Raw genomic sequence first — 5912 nt, forward strand, 5'->3', positions numbered from 1 at the left:
GTTTCCCCTTTTAGTTGGATTGAAGATAAGACAGTGTGGGAGACCAACCTGGCATGTGACTGAATCACTCCCTGGCTGGGTGATTGAGGCATTGGGTAGCAGAAATGCCACTAGAGTGCCCCATACTTCTTGGGCTCCAGGACTCGAGGACGGTGTCTTATGTAGAGGCCTCTCTCTTCACAACCACAGGGACCAATCACTACACCTGACCTTGCAACTCTGCCCCCCTTGACCTTCATTGGACGGGATTTTCCCCAGAATTTAGAGTTCCCCAATAAAAGCCCACTCTAATGCATGCTTGCCCACTCTCGCTAGCCTCTCCTGTAGATCCTCGCTCCCCGGATGGGGAACTTGAGGCAGAGAGCAAGAGGAGCCATCCTGGAGCTTGGTTTAAAGGTAATTTGTGTGTCTCTGTTTTATTTCTAACTCCCTGAGAATTTCCCTGAGTGACCGAACAGTTAATCATCTGTGCTGGCATCAGCCGATAAGACAGCACTCCCCATACCCAGCCCGTAACCACAGACACAGAGAGGCAGGGCCTGTGCCCTACCAGGTCCCTGACTCAACCAGGCCCCCAGGACATGAACAAAGTGTTCCTACTCTGGAATCCAAGCCTCCTTCCCTGTTCCTCACACCCCCAGGGACCCAGGGGGCCTGGCCCATCACTCACAGGTGACATTGAACTGGATGGTTCTCTCTGTGGTCACACCAGCTGCAGGGAACTTCACCTGACAGGTGAGGTTGGTGCCATGGTCCTGGGGCAGCGGGGTGAGGGTGAGCACTGAGGAGTGGATGATGTTGGGGCCCAGGGAGGACACAGAGGGCCCTAGCCAGGAGAAGGTGGGCGGCATCCCCTGCTCACAGGCCCAGGGTACAGAGCAGGTCAGGTTGCTATTACAGCTAGACTCCAGGGTCCCAGGGATGAAGATGTCAGGGGTGTGGGTCAGAGCTGGTGAGCAGAGAGGGACAGGCAGGGTCAGGAGGGAGGGTAGGAGGTGGGGCCCTGAGAGAAGCTCAGGCTCTGACCCAGCTGCTCCCTGAGCCCCTGATTCTTGACCCCCAACTCCCCCAGGGCAGGGTCCCACCCAGCCCTGCCCTGTGACCTTCCTGAGGCTGCCCCAGAACTGGAGTCTTTCCTGTCACATGCACAAAGACCTTTTTGTTATAATAATTCCACTTAAACTTTCCTTTCTCCAACCAAAATAAGTAGCAGCCACTGTCACTGCGCTTGGCATCTCTGATGCTCAGGGATCTGTTGTTGGTTCCTGGGTCCCCGAGGAGGAGGAACCTGCCCTGGGTCTCCTCCTACACTTTCCGAGTAGAGTTGGTGGTGGCCAACATAGAGCCATAAGCTATATTTGTCCCTGCACAGAACCAGGAGACAGACAGACAGCCAGTCTCTGAGCCGCGGTATGAGAAGCTGCAGGGCACCAGGATACACAGACCCTCCTGTACCGTCACGGACTTGGGCACATCCATGCTGTGTTCTGGATCCTTAGAGGAGCACCCCAGGGGAAGCCGAGGGTCATCACGGTGCACACTCCTTGGCCCCTCTGCACAGGTCCCCTCCACTGCCCACAGCAGGGACAGCACCAGCAGCCTCAGCATCTGGAGGTAGAGAGTCCTGGGCTCCTGGGACTGAGCAGAGCAGCAAGAGCCTGCAGAGGGGAAGCTGCAGGACCCACGGAAGTTGGGGAGGGGCCAAGGACTGGGCAGTTCTCAGAAGAGGAACCTCAGACCCGCTCACCACTGCAGTCCATCTGCTCTGTGCTGAGGAGGGACACAACACAGCCAGAGACCCAGAGGCCTGCCAGAGAGGGGCCGAAGAGAGAGGAAACCAGGCTCTGCCCCATCTTGGGTGCTTCCCTGGAACACTCAGGATGGGACCAGGACCCTGGGGACACTGGGAGTCCAAGACACTGGCGGGGTTCTGGGTCCTCCCAGGCCGAGGGGCTGTTCTGTGTGTACTGGTCACACCAGGAGCTGGCCAACTCCTACCTGGACCTGGGGCCATACTTGTCTCATTCCCTGGAGTGGTCAGTCCTGCAGGAGGGACTCTGTAGGGCCGCGTCTGAGCACAAGAAAGGCAGAGGGGCACCAGCCAGCCAGACACTCTGCAAACCACCAGGCGCTCCCTGAACTGCTGGTGAGGCCACAAGAGGCTGCCACCTGGTCACCACCTGGGGTGCCCCACACAGGAACTCAGGCCTCAGCTGCCTGCCCCAGAGCCGCAGGTGCTGGGGAGTCGACCACCTGCCTTGGTAGCATGAGGGTGGGGTTCAATAGGGCACAGAGCTGTCCCAGTGTCCAGTGCAGATACCAGGTCAGTGACCCTCTAGAACAGGTGCCACGGTGTGTCCTCAGGAGGCACAGAGAGGGGGCAGTGTCCTCAACGAGAGCTGAGGGGCTTCTCTCCCAAGAGTGCTGCCTCCTGGGTGAGCACTGGGGCCATTTGGGGAAGTCCCCGTCACACATATTGGCACTTCCACATTAGTCTGCCTCTCACTGTGATGTGGCCTTCGAGGGAAGTCAGGTTTCCAGACAGCCCTAGTGGCCCACGAGGACAAGATGCAGTGCTCAGTTCACGGGTTCCCCTCCCCCAGCAGGGGCTCAGGTCTGCTCCACTCTCCTGGCTCCACATATTCCAGGGTCATCGTGGGTTGGCTGTGTCCCCAGGAGCTCCTTTCATGATGGACCCGCACACATGGCTTCTGTGAACACCTCTCACACACTCACCAGGTGACGGTGGGGTTGCTGTCAGGCCTGGTGACAGTGACAGAAAGCTGCTCTAAATATAGAAACACAAGGACAAGCCACTTATTGTGTGGAGGAGAGTCCCCATGTCACTTGGTGAAGATTTGGGAGAGGTTGTCTGGATCCCTGGCAAGAGTGTAGGTTCCCATTTAGATGACATCTCCCAACTCCTCCCAACGGGGCGGTACTGTTCATTGTCCCGCTGGCAGTCTTGGGGAGCTCTGGTGGCTGCAGGTCCTCTTCAGCATTTGGGGCCACCAGGGTGTCCCCAAACCTCTATCATGTTAACCCTCCTTGTTCCTTTGTGAAGGTTTCCTTCTTGCGTTACAGTTGTGCCGGAGAGCAGGGTCACTGGGACATCGTCATCTGGGCAGGGAAGGTGACTGGCTCCACTCAGTCCCAGTGCTGTCCCCCACCTTCTATCCTTCACCTGTCCCCTCCCCCACCCCCTGGGCTCTTCTACTGATTCACTGTCCTCTCATTGGGGCTCTGTTGGAGCAGGAGAAGGTGAGGTTCAGGCCCTGTTCCTGGGGATGCACAGCAGGACTTGGTCCACTGCGGTCCACGGTCCACCCCTCTGGTCGCTGTATTCCCCTGGAGCAGGCCACACACCACCCCTGGCTGCAGTCTCCAGCCCCACAGGCCAAGGCTGCTGAGCAGCTTCTCCTCACTGACTGGCCCTGGATTCTCTGTGCCCAGTGGAGGCCTCTTCCTGGGGACCCGCCATGGAGACCCCACTCCCCCTGTGAACTCTCCTGCTCCAGGCCCCCCTCAGTGGAGATGGTGCTGTCCCCTGTGCCTGGCCTCCTGTGCTCAGGGGGCACCCTGCTGAGGCTCCTGCTGGGTCCTCCTCCCCTGCAGGTTAGGGCAGGCTGGGTTGGTCAAGCAGCTGCTGAGGGACAGGTGGCCACTTCCCCTTAGCTACAGTGAATGCTGCCACAGTGACCCTGGGGTGGACACGTTGCCTCCCAGGTCTGTGTGGGTTCCCTGGGGGGTGGTCACAGTGGAACCTCTGATGACCAGATCATCTGTTCCTGGTCTTTTGAGGAACCATGGCGCTGCCCTCCACAGTGGGTGCCCCCTTTCTCCTTCTCAGCACAGAGCACAAGCCTCCAGCCCCCGCATCCTCCTCCTCACTAGCATTGCCCATTTTTAAATAGGAACCTCAAGATGGGTGTGAGGGGCACGTATTTAACAGGTGCAGTGTGAAGGGTGACGTGGAGGTTTGGGGTTGCACTTCTCAGGTGATTCCTGATGGTGGTGTGTATGCACATACTTAGCCACCATTTGTATACCTTGGAGAAGTGTCTCCAAGTGTTTAACTGCAGCCATGTGTGTATACCTTATAGAGTGACTATTTGTCAATCAGGTGGGGACCATTTTTGTTCCTTTTCCATTTGCAGATGGCCTGGTTTTGAGGGTCCTTTCTCAAGGATTGAACCCAGTGCTCCACATGTGCTGGGCAAGGACTCCACCTCGGAGCTCCAGCCCAGGCCAGGTGGCCCTCACTTGAGATGCTCTGGACACAGGACACTCCCTAGTCCCAGGAATTTCCTCTCACATGTAACTTTTTTTCTCCCTTGAAGGAGAGACCTGGAGCTGTTACCACTCCTGGGGGACACACAGGGACAGCACCTTGACCCTGGCGTTAAGCAGTGGTATCATTTCTTGGGTAACATCAAAAGAAGAGGTGACGAACTAAAGAATCCAGATGGATTGCAGCAAAATGAAGAGTTTATGCACAACCCGAGAAGTGACCAGAAAGCGAGAAGAAGGAAGAGGATCACATGTTTTCAGTTAGGCAATTGAATCAGGGATCCAAAATACACAAGAAACACAATTCACAGCAAGAAACAATCTATTAAAAATGGACAAAGATCTGAATAGATATTTCATTAAAGAAGATTTATGTGAATAGCAGGCGTATTTTAAAGTCACCATGTCACTAATCATCAAGAAAATGCAAGTCACAACAAAAATGCAAGTCCCTATAACCCTGCTAGGACAGCCAGTGTCAAAAAGAGAAAAGACAGGTGTCAGCAAATACACAGAGGAAGGAGCCTGTGCTCAGTGTCTGTGGGGTGTCTGTCAGCAGAGTTGCCCTGTGGAAGAGCAGAGCCCCATCCCTGAGAGAAGGACCCGCCCAGGATCCAGCAGCCCCACTGTGGGGTCAATGGCCACAGCAAGAAATGAGCTTGTCAGAGAGACGCCTGAAGCCCACATCTATTGCCGCACTGTCCACAAGAGCTAAGCAGGGAGTCAGCCTACGTGTCCACTAGGGCTATTGTATGTGAAGAATGCACGCGCGCGCGCACACACACACACACACACACACACAGGAACACACACAAGTACAATGTGCGACATATTTCAACACAGCCAAGGAAGCACCTACCAATCTCCCATGACAGAGCAACCGGGCACACACAGCCGGGCACAGAGCATCTTCCCACAGCACAGGGTGTGCCAGGTGGAAGCGCAGAGGGGCTGGTGGGGTTGAAGGTGCTCACCTGGGAGTCCCTGTGCTCAGCCCTCCACGTTGTAGGCGAGTGTCACAGCTCAGTGCTGCACACAGCGAGCACATGTCACCTCTACCTGTCCATAAGAGAGTGACATTAGTGATGTTAACAACAGCACAGCGGTGAACATTCACAAGGGCCACGTTGTGCATAAATACTGGACATTTTATTTGTCACTTGACCAACAATGAAGTGACTGATCTTTGGGGAGTAATATGGAAAAATCTGCCCAGATTAAGGTCAAGAAAATCTTTCCTTCAGTTTTCTTTTTGTGCTTTTACAGATTTAAGTCTTATGTTATGTCGTTAGTGTATTTTGAGTTGTTTTTCTGTGTAATACAAAATAAGTGTTCACTTTCTTTCTTCTGCACATATCCACATGGATATCATTTTTCCTAGAATTTTTAGACTGTATTTAGGTATGATTCTGCAGATAAATACTTTTTAAATTGATTTTTGATTAAGATATAATTCATGCACACCAAAAATTGACAGTGTTAGAGTGCACAGTAGGGATTTTAGTGTATTCCCAGTTATGCAGCCATCACCATCGTCTAATTCTAGAACATTTCATCATCACTCAGAACCCCAGTGTGCTCTGACCTGCACTCTCCCAGCTCCCAGCCCCAGGACCATAAAT

The 5912-nt window shown here is 54.3% G+C and overlaps 1 pseudogene; it reads right to left on the reverse strand.

The window, feature by feature from the left end:
• Window positions 1–662: 662 nt before the first annotated feature.
• Window positions 663–1479, reverse strand: LOC143385926 (myeloid cell surface antigen CD33-like; annotated as a pseudogene).
• Window positions 1480–5912: the final 4433 nt, after the last annotated feature.

The sequence above is a fragment of the Callospermophilus lateralis genome (genome assembly GCF_048772815.1).
Source record: "Callospermophilus lateralis isolate mCalLat2 chromosome 11 unlocalized genomic scaffold, mCalLat2.hap1 SUPER_11_unloc_1, whole genome shotgun sequence".
Classification (NCBI taxonomy): Eukaryota; Metazoa; Chordata; class Mammalia; order Rodentia; family Sciuridae; genus Callospermophilus; species Callospermophilus lateralis.